The 14,322-nt window shown below is 43.3% G+C and overlaps 1 protein-coding gene across 7 annotated transcripts in view; it reads left to right on the forward strand.

The window, feature by feature from the left end:
- The first annotated feature begins 3,273 nt into the window (after positions 1-3,273).
- Positions 3,274-14,322, forward strand: part of FOXP1 (forkhead box P1) — a 625,652-nt gene continuing 614,603 nt past the window's right edge. For 5 of the 7 annotated variants that reach the window (XM_070359713.1, XM_070359711.1, XM_070359708.1 and 2 more), the window contains exons 1-2: positions 3,275-3,598; positions 5,502-5,646. The gene's annotated coding sequence lies outside the window, so the exon portion shown is untranslated. Of the gene's footprint in view, positions 3,599-5,282; positions 5,647-14,322 lie in introns of those variants that run through there. The other 2 variants (XM_070359720.1, XM_070359709.1) reach the window with 2 other exon arrangements.

A 14,322-nucleotide genomic window follows, 5' to 3' on the forward strand; every position in this document is an offset into this window, starting at 1 on the left:
CTGTACTTCAATGAGTACAGTATATTAGTTATTTTCTAAACTTAAAAGAGATTCAGGTATCTCATTAACCGGTTGATGTCCACACAAGTTTCTGTTCCCTAAAAATGTGCATATATTCATGGACATAGTATTTGCAGAACAAAGTTGGTGTTACATATAATTAACAGTATGTGACAAGGCACTCAAATGTTCTGAGACCGTTGGGGAAATTTTGGCCGCAATTAACTATAGTTTGCTGATTTGGAATTTACAATTTTTTCCTATTACTTAAACTATAACAAAATGGGGACAAACACCTTTGCCTTAGTATAATTAAAAATGAAATTATGTCAGGAACATCTGTTTTAAAAAGGAATTTCTATTTGTTTTACCACCAAAAGGTGGCGTCCTACCCCCATGCCCTTTATTTAAAAACCCTTCTTGCTTTAATTTAACAAAAAGAAACTTCTAGTTGATTACTGATAAAGAAATTAAAATGTGCTCCTTATGAATGTAACGTGACAGTGTTGAAAATGAACTATATGTTAAACTGCAGTTAAGTTTCCCTCTAATGTAAGCCAAATGGGCATGGAAGTCTTTAATACGGCAGCACATTAGACAGTATTATTACAAAATTGGGTACAATATATCATGGGATTTACAGCCAGGATTTCCTTTTGTCTGCAAAACTTGTTGCCAGTCTGATTTTGGCCCCCACTTTCAAGTGAATGTAAGAAAGTTAAAATGCAGAATAAGATCAGTGGCAACCCAAAGATCTTCTTTAGTATGGCAATGCTAATAATTAAAAAAAAAAACAAAACTCACTATTTGATCTGAAAACAAGATCAGAGCATGAATTGTTCTTTAGAGATGATGAATAAATTTGTCACACTGAAATAAATTGCTATTCCCCTGAGTTATAATTTTGCAACCCAACATATACCATAACATGTTATATCTGGCATAAACACTGTAGAAATGAAAAACATCATCACACCCCCAGCCAACAACCCACCATAGACTGGCTACTTTGTAGATTTCCATTTACTTCCATGTAAATTCAGCATATGGAATTTCCAGTGATGGTAATGGGTGGTAAAGGGTTGTTCATAGTGTTAATTGAAAAGACAAAGCTTTTATATAATTGTCTAGTTCATGGTAAGGATTCAATAAATATTAGATGTTATTACTGACAGATGTAGACTGTGAGCTCCTCAAAGGCAGAAATTTTATTTATTTCTGCATCCCTCAGAGCCTTCTATATGGTCTAGAACATAGTAGGTGTGTCATGTCTTAATGTCTTGAATCAAAGAACACAACTCTAGCCTCTAGGAAGCTAGGAAGCGCTGCAGGAACTAAAACACATTTTCTTTATCTTGATTCTAGTCTAAAGATCTGATGGATGGTTTTGCCAGGATAGCCTAGAATCTTACACAGCATGCATTCAACAAGAATTCTACTGTGTTGTAATTACCTTAGCATGGTCTCCCTGTCTCTGGCTTTATTCTGTAGCATGAGTGAATGCTTTTTTTTTTAACTTGCAAAACAGATACAATTTTAAAATGGTAGTCTTATGCTACTATTGAAATTGAGATTTAGAAATCTTCAGTAAATGAATGTTTTAAAATATTTGTATAAAGACAGTATCCAAAAAATTGATAATAACTCTTTTTCAGAATATTGGTTATCTACAACTGCGCCAGCCAGGCTAAAGACCAGAGAGATAGTACTTATGCTCCCCACCAAGTCTTCCCACCTTCCCTCATTGTCTCCTCACCTCCCAAGTACTTTGTAGGAATCCACAGGACTGGCTGTCGATACATTCTCATAAAGAGTTACCCTGCTATACCACCCAGCCAGTAGCTGGAAATGCTGGTATGTTAGCAGCATCTGGGGTTAAGAGTCTGAAAAAATTATTTCTGTTAAAAACAATAACAAACCATAGAGCCATGTATCTTTCCAAGTCACAGTGTGGAAACAGAAAGTCATCTTCCTTCTCTATTTTTATTGATGATAGTGAGAGAAATGCTTGTGTCTTTTGTTTTGTACATGTATATTTCAAAATATTTAATCCGGGCTCCTAATTTACTCCTTCAAATTTCTAAATTCCACCAAACTTCAAAGCAACAAAAAGAAAAAACGTCTCACCTTTTCAAAGAATTGGACAAAGCTTTTTACATGTGACTGATCTCTGGGAGAGAAGGTAATTTGTGTTAAACAACTGATGGACAGTCTAGACCCCTGGGCGTTTTCCTAAGAGAAACCGTGGCAAGAACACAGCTCCCAACGCAGCCACTTTCGCCTGAAGTGGATCTAACTACACATTCCTGCAGTGACTCTGAGAAGGAAGGACGGGGAAGCGTCCCACATTACACTCCCCTGCTTCAGAAATACAGGGGGAAAAACCCCTCGCTGGCTGGTTTCTCTTTCTTGCAAACAGGGGTTTGTCCTCCTGCTGAACTTTCACCTTCCGAACTCGCCTTCTTTCATTGGACAAAGTACAGAAAGAAAGAGGAGAGACCGAGGGAGGACGGGAGAGAAGGAGAAAGGGGGTTGAAAACACCACCCTACCTCCCCCTCCTTCAACTGTCACTGATGGCAAAACACTTTCACTTTTAACTGGAGGAAACTCACATCCCTGTCTATCCTCTCCTCTTCCTTCTGTATTTTTAGCTCAGAAACCAAGCAAATAGCCATCGTATTACGATCTTCGTCCCTAGTTGCTAACACTCTCCCTCTCGTTTTTTTTCCCCCAGTGTCTGAATGGGCCCCCCTTTGCCCCTCTTCTGAAGAATCCCCCTCCCCCATGCCCCTTGTTTTCCAGGTCTTTCTTGCCTGATTCCTCTTTTGCCAGGGACTGCTCTGGCGTGGCCCTCCTCTCTCGGGTCTGCAGGCTCTGCCTCCTTCTCCCCCATCCAGCCTGGATGCCCCTCACTCCCACCTCTCTGATCCCCTTGCCCCCAATTCCCACCTCCCCCAGCCCTGCTTTGGCAACTGCGATTTTTTTTTTTTTTTTTTTTGCTGCAAGCCTTGTTGTTTACCCAGCAGGTGGATGTGACGTCAGGGACGCACAACAGCAAAAAATAACAACATCTCCCTCCGCGACGTGTTGGCCTCCCGCGCGCCTTATTTATTTATTTGTTCCGGGGGTGAGGGTGGGGGCGGGCACCAGCACCTAAGTGTCTTGGGGAAGGAGGGTGAGCAGGCTCAAGCCCGGGGGTGGTTTGTGGGCGCGTGAGGTGGAGAAGGGGCCCAGGCTGGATGCCAGGGGTGGGAGCAGGCTGGGGAAAGCCCCGGGCCCGACGCCGTCCGCGCCTCTGCGGCCGCCGCCACCACTGGCGCTAGCTGGGCTCCGGGAAGCTAGTCCGGAGCGGAGGAATCTATTGTTATTTATTGTGTGGCGGTTTCATGCTGTACTCGCGCGGCCCGGCCCTCGCCCGGGAGTGCGTGTGTGTGTGTGCGTGTGTGTCTGTGTGTGTGTGTGTGTATATGTGAGCGCGCGCGCGCGTGTGTGACCAAGTGAGTGTGTTTGCGGGGGTGCGCGCGCGGGCGGGAGTGGGCGCGCTCGGGGAAAGGCCCGAAAACACCTTAGTTTGCACCGAGAGACCATTTGCTGCGGGTGAGTTTGTATTTTTCCATTTCTGCTCCACTTTTTCCCAAGCCGCCTCCTGCCTTGTTTCCGACCACTTTAAACAACAAAAACAACAACCAAAAAAAAAAAAAAAAAAAATGAAAGAAAGAAAGAAAGAAAAGAAAAGAAAAAAAATATCTACTTTCCATCTCCCAGCTCCACGTGCATCTCCCCCAGCCCTCCCCAGAGGCAGCCTCTCTCTTCCCAGGGTCAGGGCCAGGCTCTGGGGTGGGTGGGGGCTGCAGTCGCCTCGGGGGTGGAGGGGTTTCCAGGGGCACTGCTCTCTTGGGTGTATTTCCATAAGTCAAATGGGGGGTGGGGCGGCGAAGGCAGCGGCGAGGAGGCAATCTCGCCTTCCCCGTGGCCCCTTCACGCGTTGTTCTGCACTCGCCGTGGGGAGAGAAATCGATAAGCCCAGGCGGCCTGGCGTAACTTTCAGTGTCCGTTGTTGGGGTGCCTGTCGAGTAGCTGCCGGGAGGGCGCAGGGCCCGGGGTCAGGTCCACGGCGGGAGGGGGGCGCGCTGCTGGGTGCTTCTCTAGCCCAAAGTTTGGACTTGGAGCAAACTTTTTCCCTTCGCTCAACTGCTAGTGTTTGTCCCCTCTATGCCCTGGGGCTGCTCCTTGGGCCTCAGCAGAATGACTGGGGATGTCCGCGCCCTAGGCCCCACGGCTGGGGACGTCTCTAGTGCTACGCACGCCATGTCCCGACCTCGATGGCGGGGACACTCCTCTGTCGCACCCCGGAGCCCAGAAAACTCAAACACATACCCGCGCACCCTCAGCTAGACACGTACCCCTCACGCGCTCGGCCCAGCGAACTCAGCCTCCCTGCCAGGGATCCGCGACTGCCGTGGCCAGCTCCGCGAGTGAGAGTGGGAGCAGGGTGCGCTGCGGGTAGTCGCCGCGCGCGGATTCCTCTCCACTCCATCACATGCACTTTCTGGGTGTACTCCCCTCTTAAGAACGGGGGTGGAGGGGATTTCCCAAGCCTCGATCTGTCCTGAGACGTGCGCGAGTCGCCGCGTCCCTTTGGCGCTGTCCCGGCAGCCGAAGGCTCTCCGTCCGTTCCTCGTCCGCGCGCCGCCTTCTTCCCGAGCTCCCGGCGCTCCATTCGTGCCCCGCAGAGAGGATTCAGCTGAGCCAGCCTCGAGTCGGGCGGCCGTGCGCCTCGGGTGGGGACCGAGGTGGCGGCGCCGGGAGCCGAGGGGTTTGCCAGTTGCCGCGGGGTCGCGGTCATTCACTGCCTCCGCCTCCCCTCGCCCCCGCCTTCCGCCCCCCTCCTTCCCAGACGCTGCTGCGCTAGGAAACTTTGATTCCTTCTCCTTTTTGGCCCTAGGCTAGTCCCCCTCCCCACCTGTTGTGAGCTCCACCTTGGTCCCTGGAGACTGGCGGTGACACACGCGGGCGCAAGGGAGCTTCGCGCCCAGAAACAAAGTCTCATGCCCTACCCGCCCCCCGGCAAGTGTTTGCTAAGAAATCGCTGCCTGCAACACCACCCCCCCTCAATCGCCCCCCATTGCCGCGCAGCTCCCGCCTCCTTAGAATAAGGACTAAATAAACAGTTGTAACTCCAAACCTTGCGACTGCGATCTTATCCCGATCCCACCCCTCCCCCTTTTCTCCCCCCTCCTTTTTTGTTGTTGCAACTTTGTAAGATCCCGGGTAAGGTGCTGAGACTTTGGCTCCGTCCGATTCCCTGTCTCGGGATCCTTGCAGGGAATCCCTGAGCCACATTCTCTCTTCCCTCCACGCACGCTTGTGGGTCCTTTGGGCCCGACGCCCTCTCAGCCTTGGCCCCCCAGCTTACTCATCTATCCCGCCCCACTCCATTTCCCCCAACCTGCACCGAGAAGACTTGCTGACGGTCACCCCGGTTTCTTGTCGACCGCAGAACCCGAAAGTTTGCAAGAGGAAGAGAGCGTGTGGCGAGCAAGCGGGCCAGGGGCAGCGGCAGCGGCGCCGGGGACCATGGTGCTGCCGGCGCCTCCTCCGCGGGCGTGAAGGCGGCGCTCCCACTCCCTCCCGGGTCTCCGCGGGTAAGTCGAGGCGGCTGCGGCCGCGGGCGGGTGCGCAGGGTCTAGGGACACCCTAGAGCTTTGGGTTGCGCCCGGGGGTTCTCTGTGCCCAAAGCCTCAGCATGGGCGGCGCGAGCGCAGCGATCTGGCGCCGGAGCCAGGAATGCGCCTGTCCTCAAGCCGGTAGGTGCTTCGAAATATTAGACTTTCTCCTTTTTCCCCCTTTTCTTTCCAAAATCCGAAAATCTAGAGATCAAAGTTTAGCGTGGAGTATAAAGTGCTCTGATAAAATATGATGACATCCCTCGCTCCCCTTCTCACCCTTCTCCCGCCCCCCCCCCCTCCTTTTTAACTATTAATTATTTCCAAGTCATTGTGTCCAAATACCCTTGCCGGGCTGATTACAAAGTGTATTGATTTAGTCTAGGCTCATCCTACGCGTTCGTTTTAATTCCTTTTCTTTTGCTCAACCAGAAAACCCGAAATGAAACTTATTTGTTCCTCTGTGCACCCTGCCCCCAGCCTTCGAGGCTTGGACAGAATAATGAAATTAATATAAACATTTCATTTGGTTGCATTTGAGCTTTTCCAGCCCACTTAGGAGGGGCTGGTGTTGCTCTCATGTCTGGTCACAGGTATTTTCCAAGTTTGGATTTCCCTTTTTGTTACTGTTCTGTAGACTGGAATGCTGGAGGGCCGTTCTGTATTCCCTCTGAAAGGAGTCTATACATTGAAACTGTCTACACTTTACCTTTAGTTGTCGTAGGCTTCAGGATTTAGGGCTTGCACAATAGCTGAATTGAAAAAACCTAAGGGATGGTTAAGAGATTTTTCTCCTGCCGAAAATATATTGAAGAATATCTCCAATTTTTTACATGTCCCTTCCCCTTGTATTTTCCACGGTGAGAATCAATTTAGGGAAATATCTTAACTAGAATTTGAAGAGAAATGGTAAGAGTTCTGGTATTTTCTACCAAGTGTTATCCTGTATAACAGAGACACAGAAGTTCCTGTTATTTTCGGTTCCAGAGACAAATGTATCAAATCTTTTGAGAATTGCACTAGAGTTTTGATTCTATTAAGTGAAAAATACCCATCTCTTTGAGGCCAGGAAATTAAAATTGGGCTCACAGTTTCAGAGGTTGGGAATGAGTCCTTTCTGTCTCTGACTTTCCTGCTTGAAACATCATATAATTAAAGAGTATTAAAAATATAAAAAGGAACTCAACTAGTTACCATTAAAAGGTGTTAGCTAAAATCTCACTGCAAGGAGGGGGGAATGTTTAACATCTTGTCACTAGCTGCATCCCTCCCCCCTTTCCCCACACCCTCCTTAGACTTTGGATTAGTCATTGTATGAGAGAGAGAGAAAAAAAAAAAAACAGTTCTTTTTTTTTGAAAAAGTAAAGTAAACAGCCTCCAACTGCTGAACCTTGACAACCCAAATTAAGGAAGCAGGAGAGATCAAACAGAACTGCTGCTGGGTTGTTGTCAGGAGCTCTACACGAAGAACCCTGGACTATTCGATCTAGCAGCAAAGCTGTATATTGACTGATGCAGAAATGGACTATTGCAAATGCTGATCTTTGTTGTCCAAGCAAAGCCTCCCTTGGAAGGAAATATTCAACCCCTCTCCAGGCAGGATCTGAGTTCCTTATAGATGCTGAGTAGCTAAACAAGTTATTATTTTTATAATGCATTCTTATTTATGAACAAAACATACCCAAAAGGGCATTAAAAGGCTATTAAGTCTTCCAGAGGCTGTCTTGTTACCCAGAACTGTGCAGTGGAATTCTTTTTTACCAACATTAGACTCCTACACTAGAGTTAGATAACATTTTCTCACATCAAGTTTAGAAGATCTGCCTTGTCAGGGAAGCCAAGGTTTTGTATGTGAGGGTTTAAATCTGATGTGAAGCTCAAAAAAAAAAAAAAAAAAAAAGAAAGAAAGAAAGAAAATCCTGGTGATGAAGTTTTGTGTCAGCCCACTCTTGGAATTTAAAAAGGCGAGAGGGAGCATTCTCCAGATTAGACATAACCTCTTTTTTTAGATTGACATTCAACATGACCACGTTGCTACTTTTATTCAAGTTCTCTGTAACTTGTCCTTGCTTGTTGTCTAGGAAAATTTAACTGCTTTACATTTTTAAAGGGAGTAGTAACAGTAATTACTTTAGCATTTTGTTTTCACAGGTTTATCAAAGTATAATGAAAGAAACATCAACTTTTTAGATTAACTGCCTCAAATTAAGAGGGTTGTATTGCTGGAGACATCTGAAAGATTTTGTGTTTATATTTAAATCCTGGAGTATAAACTGTGTAACACTTTTTAGGTATAGACTATACCCAAATTAAATATCATTTTAATTAAGTAGAACAAAGTGGGGGAAAGGACAAATAAGCACATAGAGAAGGATAAAAATAATTGTTGTTTAAGGATTGCATATATAATGAACAAACGTTGATCACATAGTAAGCACTTTGTGTTTTTCTAAGTCAGAGTTTCATAACCAGAGTACCCAACATGTTTCAAAGTCTGTAGCTTTTATTGGATATACCTTTTATTGTATCATTAAACAATGTGAGTTAAACATACACATGGATGCTATTAGGCAATTTTCTGCAATATGTAATGTTTTTTGAAAAGCTATAAATATTTTCTAGTTAAATCATTTGTACCAACAGTAACAAAAGTTAACTGGGTTAATATTGAGCCTGGGCATGGTTTTCTGTTACTGACTCTTTCCCTGTTTCTCTTAAGACTCTACCCCCAGCCTTGTATATTTGCATTTGTAGGCTCTATTGAAGGCTGTGTCTGTTCTCAGCAGTTGTTTAAATTAACAGAAAAATTGTGATATTTCCTCAACAAACGTATTTATACCACGGCAATGCCAACATAAAGGAAGAGAAAGGAGAATAGAACAGATGTGACAACTTCTTTTGAACCCAGCTTCCTCTTTGCAGCCAACCTTATTGTGCTGTTGATTTGGTTTTCAGGTTTTACTTAAGATGCAAACTCATTTTTAAAATGTTATCTTGTAAAGAATCTGTATCCCCAAAATGTATGTTCCATTTAGGTATTATAAAGTCTTGATTACTTTTCAGTGGGTATGCCAAGAATATTTACAGGGCATTGCAAGGGTTCTGTCTTTTAAAAATAATTTTAGGCACCCGTTAATAAAATTTAAATAGATTGCAGGCTGTCAGAAAATAGTATAAATTTTGTTTATGATTCAGTTACTTTAAGGTACTTACATTAAAGAAACTCATTTAACCCCTGACTGAAGAGCATTAAGTGGGGGAGGCAAGCCCTCCAAAGAGCTCCCACTGCCCTTTGCTCGCCCGATAATCTTAAATTACTACAATTTAATTGCAACTTCAAGGCACCGGGCATGAGCTGTTTCTCTGAGGCTGAAAAGAGGTTTCCAGAGCATAGCTAGATTTGCACAGGTGGTATTTTTGTTTTTCGAAGAAATTTTTTTGCTTAGGGCTTTTTTCTTTTTCTTTCTTATCCTGTTAGGTGTCATAGTCCCTTTATAGAATTCTTTCATAGTCATGTCATTTTTGCTAAGCCAGCAGTATTGTTGTTTTTTTTATTTTTAAGTATGTTTTTGGACTGAGTATATATGAAGGTCTCCAGCAAGTAGAGGTTTGTTTTCTAAAGAAAACAACTTTAAGAGAGGCATCTGCTGAATAGACAGGTGAACTTTATATGTGAGCCAACATAGACTTTTACCATTTGTGGGGGATTTTTTTTTTCTTAGTTGATGGTAGTCATCCCACCAGGTGATCAAACACTGAGTCTGTAACTCAGGCCAGCAAGCCAAATTAAGTTTGCAATTGGGCTGGTGTAATTTCTAGACAGTCTTTCCTGTGCCTTGTTGCACTGATCTGTGTCACTTTACCATATGTGTGCTATCCAAGGAGCCATCTTAAACTGATTTTTAAAAATCTTTCTCTTCCTTGGTGCTTGGCTGAATTAAGGTTAGAGGTACCGAAAGCTAGAACATCAGCAGGCCATGAGTTGAGACAAATTTCTGAAACAAAGGAAAACCTGGCCAAATATGGGGTGTCTTATGCATGGCACTTAATCTACCCCCCGGACTCACGTAGTTTATTTCAGTGTGCATGTGACGATGTGGTTAATGGAAATTAAGCAGATTTGGCTTGTGCTGCCAACCTAAAAATAAATGCTGTAAGGAACGTTTGATTTCAAGAAGTGCTTTGGTTTTGCATCCCATAGATAATGTTCTTGCAATAATGGCTCCAAGGCTGGTATTCTGGAAAGAGGAAGTACATTGGGGTAAAGTGCATGGCAGCCAGGGAAGACAATTAGACAGTGTTCTTTGTTTCTTTAATAAATTATTTTCATTAATTACAGGCAGTTGGTACTGAGGCACTTTTTCGGGCCTTGTTTAGGAGTCTGCTCCTATTCACAAGAAGGTTGTGCCAGAAGCTGCATCCTTTTTCTCGCACCGTTTTACCCAGTCTTGAAAATCTCTTAGCCAGATTAGCTTGAGGATGTCTCTGCAAGACTTGTTTTTCTTTTTGAAATCCCCTGACGCCCGTTTTTAATACATGCCCTGCCTTGTGCACAACAGGTGTTTGGTAGTGATTTTTATGGGACTGAAAGTGAGAAAAACATTTCCTACCTAGCCAGCCACTGAGAGAACGGGCTGCCTGGAAGAAAGAATCTGGAACTTGAATAAGCATACATGGGTTTTTCTGTATTACCATCTGCAAGGTCTTTGCTTTTAAAAAAGTGGGGGAGGGGCTCAATTTGGTGCCTCAGTATTTGCCGTTAGGTTGTAGTAATTTAAAATTACTGGGAGAGTGCAAAGGGCAGTGGAGGCTTTTTAGTGGCTTCATCTTAATGCTTGAAGCTGTGGACTCATGGGGTTAAATAGTTTCTTCAATCAGAGTACTTAAAGTAGCTAAATCATAAACAAAATTTATATTAGATCCTGACAACTAATAATCTATTTAAATTACATTAAAGTATCTGGCCAGAAATTTAATTAAAGTCAGAAGTAGTGTCAAACCTTTAAATGTCTTGACAGGTCTACTCAGTTGGAACAGATATCACGAAATATTTACATATGTCTGGTGTGTTCCAGAACATCTCGGCAGGCCCTGTGCAAAGCTAATTGTACTTTGTTTCCAAATGACAATATTAATAAAATAGATACATTTTTTTAAATAAAGGGGCATGAACATATATAAAGTTGTGTTCAAGTATTCTGTTTTATTATTTAGTTATCTCTACTCAGGACCCCTCTGTGATGGCTTTATTTCCTCCAACTGCTGCTAATTCAGACAAAAAGCTGAAATGGAGGAGTCGCTGATTAGAAAGCTCATGTCATTTTGTTTTTTATTTCAAGAATTTGGAGATCTCAGAGGTTAGCATGTTAGAGGACAGTTTACTAAGGGGAGAAGAATGGACCTGAACTTGGTATTATTGAATTCCTGTTCATGTGAAATAGGAGACATTCACTTAGGATGGGACAAAGATGTTTTTCCAAGTTGTATTTTTGGATGCAGATTTATTTATTAATAGTAATTCAGGTGGACATTCACAGTTGGCCAGATTCTCTTTGCTTCCAGGTTCTCTGGTTTTAGCTGATTTTGTCATCGACTTTATCAGCTAGTACACTGAATAGCAGTCTTAGCATCAACTCAAAAGCAGAATTTCTGAGGTTTCCTTTTCTCCCTCCTGGCTCTGCAGTTGAATCATAATGTGACTTTTCGTGCTCCTGGTTCCCTGTCTGCGAATTAGGGGAGTATTTTAGGTATGTTCTTTGAGCTTAGAGACCTAAGGACACTGAGGCTGTGTGGTGTTCTTCAGACTTTGGAAGGTGTTCTTCGTGCTCCCAGGAAGTAACCGCAGCTCCTAGGGGAACGGAGTGATGTGAGTTTTACATGAGTTTTTTCTGTCCCAGAGCCTCTCCCTTTAGCTGGTGGTACCCTGTCAGAGGAGCTGGAGGCTTCTCTCCTGAGGACAGGTGAGCACAAGAGATGGAGGTGGTAACTCATATATGAAGTGGTAGAGGGTTGCTGTTGGTCCAAGTTCAGCATGTTTCAAAGTGAAGTTCCTTGTTCACCTGCTTCCAGACGTTGTGTGTGTCTATACATGTATATGTGTTAGGGGAGTTTTATTAAAATACAGATCCTTCAGTCAGAATTTTTGCTGACTGATGTGCAAATGTGCATTTTTCACAAACCTCTCCTGGAGTAATTCTAATGCACACTAAACAGAGGCCCATGGACCAAGTAATTTCCACTCCTAAAGACTGTGAAAGTGAAATCTTTATCTTCATGTAGATTTTACCAACTAATGTTTTGTTTTTATCTTGAGACCTGCATTCTTTTTAATGTGTTTGGATTTCTATTAAGACTCAAAGCCGGTGGTTTTTAAGTATGCATGAGGATTGGAATCGCAGCAGAGCTGTCATTCCAAACACAGACGTAGTCACAGCGCGCCTGGATGTGCCATATTGGGAGTGGTGCCAGCTTTTGCATCTTTGAAACGCTCCCCGTATGATTCTGAGGCCCACCAACATGGGAGAACTGGACTCCTCAATGATCAGTATTGGAGGAAAGCTTACAACTCTCCTTAAGGGTTTAACTTGACTGTTTGGACTTCAGGAAACTTAAGAAAGGAATACAAGTTCCCTTCTCAGAGTCTAGCACCAAAAGAAACATCAGATACTTAGAGAAATAGAGGCAAAACAAGAGCCTCACAGTTCAGCTGAGTGGTAGGAACAATGTGGAACATCAGTCGTTTTCACTACCAGACATTTCTTTTCAAGTTATGCCTTGCTTGCATCCATGTTTCCAATGGGCGTTGTCATGTTGTAGCTACCAATTAGTGTCAAATCGCTTGCTGTAATTTTTTTCTCTGCGTATTTTGTCTTAATTTAAAAATCTGAACTGTTTACCCACTAGATTAATTCTGCTGGCATAAGTATGTTGATTTCCCTAGGCATCTTGGGAAATTCTCTCAATGTATGTGATAGGGCCCGCAGGAATATTGATGGAAGTAACCTCGCCAAGAGTGCCACACAAATAAACCAAGCAGAATCCTAAGATGAATGCATCCTCCAAGATTATGAGATAAAGGAAGATAAAATGCTAAGGAGGCTTGTTTAAATATTCAGGGCTTCAGCTAAAGATCTCTCCAGTAAGATCAAAAGAGTTATTTAAATAAAAGTTGTATAGAGATTTTTCATCTGTATTAGTAATGGGTCTTTTGAAGTTACCCAGCAACAAAGTGTTGGTCCAAAATGTCCTCACCTAAAAAAAAAAAAATTCCATTTGACTTTGGGTGTGGCTTGATTTTAATAGATACAAAAAAGTTGGCAATTGTTTTTACGTTTAGAACTTCGCAGTTGCTTTGACTCTGGGTTTGTGTGGCATTTGAAATATTCCTGTAATACAAAGTTCTTTTATTTCTGTTCAGACCCTGAAGGGCTTAAAAACAATCTCTGATGGGCCAAGTTTTCAATCTAGAGTGTCTATAACCATGAATAGAGGATTTCTATGAAAAGATGAAAAATGGGACTGGTTGAAAAAAATAGGTGCGTCGTTGAGGCTACAAGGTCTTACTATTGTGGCTACCAGTGAGTGAAATCTACAGCATGATGTTAAATCCCTGCACCTTATTTATTGAAAGGATGTTTATCATTTCTTTAAGAAAGTTAAGTAATTAGCTGATTTGTCGTAAGGGAATCAATGACAGACCCTTTTTAATGATGTATTATAGAAATTTTCTAATAGAAAGTTTGCTGCGTTTAATTATTTGGAAGGAAGCTAGTTGAATCTTGAAAAGGGGGGTGGCCAGAGGTCGGGTGAGGCCTCTTGAGAGAATATCACTGTCCATGTGCAGCTGCCAATAATTATCGAGAAGGTAGTCTATTAAAATGGAAAATGGTTCAGCCTTGGATGGGCTTCATCAGGCATGTTGTTGCAGACCTGCTGTTTTGCCTGCCTTCTCTGGGCTTAGGAAGGGTTCAGTCACTTCAGTGTATTCATCTTATTTTCTAAATCATGGCTTTTGTTGCAGTATGATGCCTGTTGACAGTAAACGCACTGTAGTAACTTGGGTAAAGCTTACAACAAATTCTTATACTTGTAGGAGCAAGTCATCCTGCCCGCTGACTGGGGGTGCTTCTCCCTTTTGTGTCCTTAAGGCAGTGGTAGCACAGGGCTTAAATATTTGGGGATGGGGATGGCAATGTGGATAGGGTGGGGGGATCAACTCCCCATCTGACAAAAATTTACCTCAGACCCTTGTGTTCCCAAATCATATGTGAGATGTGATGCTAGCTTACTCCTTCTATGCATGTATTTGTATCAACTCAAAATTTAAAAGATATTTAGAGATGTCATTTCTGTGTGTGTATATATATATATATATTTTTTTTTTTTAATTAAGAAGCAGGACAGTGGCTTTTGCTGGCTACAGAGATCATCTCTGTGTCAGAGAGTACTTCCCCATGGCAAAGCACCTAGGTGGGAGACTTCTTTACAGTAGTTGTAAGCGCTTTTAAAAATGGTACAAATGGATTTTATATTGGGGGTGTAGTATTATAACAAGTACCCTGATTGTGGAATAAAATACAGTGCCTTGGCTTCAAGCACTTTGATCTTTGAGTTGAGAGCAACTTTTGAGGAAAGCAGTCTGGCAGATATTTACAA

Source organism: Bos mutus, chromosome 22, assembly GCF_027580195.1.
Source record: "Bos mutus isolate GX-2022 chromosome 22, NWIPB_WYAK_1.1, whole genome shotgun sequence".
NCBI lineage: Eukaryota > Metazoa > Chordata > Mammalia > Artiodactyla > Bovidae > Bos > Bos mutus.